Source organism: Wasmannia auropunctata, unplaced genomic scaffold (genome assembly GCF_000956235.1).
Source record: "Wasmannia auropunctata unplaced genomic scaffold, wasmannia.A_1.0 LD335903.1, whole genome shotgun sequence".
Taxonomy (NCBI): domain Eukaryota; kingdom Metazoa; phylum Arthropoda; class Insecta; order Hymenoptera; family Formicidae; genus Wasmannia; species Wasmannia auropunctata.
This window is the reverse complement of record NW_012026987.1, coordinates 2,182,992-2,183,588: the sequence shown is the minus strand read 5'-3', so window position 1 is coordinate 2,183,588 and position 597 is coordinate 2,182,992.

Below are 597 nucleotides of genomic sequence, written 5' to 3'. Positions count from 1 at the left end.
TCAGACGTGTGCTCTTCCGATCTAACAAATAATAATATTAATCATAATATATAATCATAATGCATTATTGAAGCAGCTATAATTTGCATGGTTAAATTAATTATAATTTTATAGTTATCCCCGGAATTCGCTATAAATTATAATTAAATTATTGTTATTTCAACTATATTTTTCTCTCGGTGTGCATGTTATGCGCGAAACGCATTATCTTGAATAAATGTATCAAGCAATATACATAGCATACACAACATGAGATCCAGAAAAAATAAGCTTTCTGCATGATTTGTGTGTGTACTGATATTAAAATTTAATATTCTAATTAATAACTTGTTATAAGTGAGTATAATATATAAAAATCTATAAATTTATAACATTGATAAAATACTATTAGGTATATTTTTCTACCAAAATTATTTTCAATATAATGTACATACTTATATACATTATTGCCAAATTAAGTAATTTAATTAATCAACAAACTCTTAAAAATCTTGAAATATTTAATGTTTCTCTTAATTTCTCGAATCTCACGTCATACTGCTTGACTTTATAGCATGCATAAAGCCAATTTGTCAATCAAAAATAGATCGGAAGAGC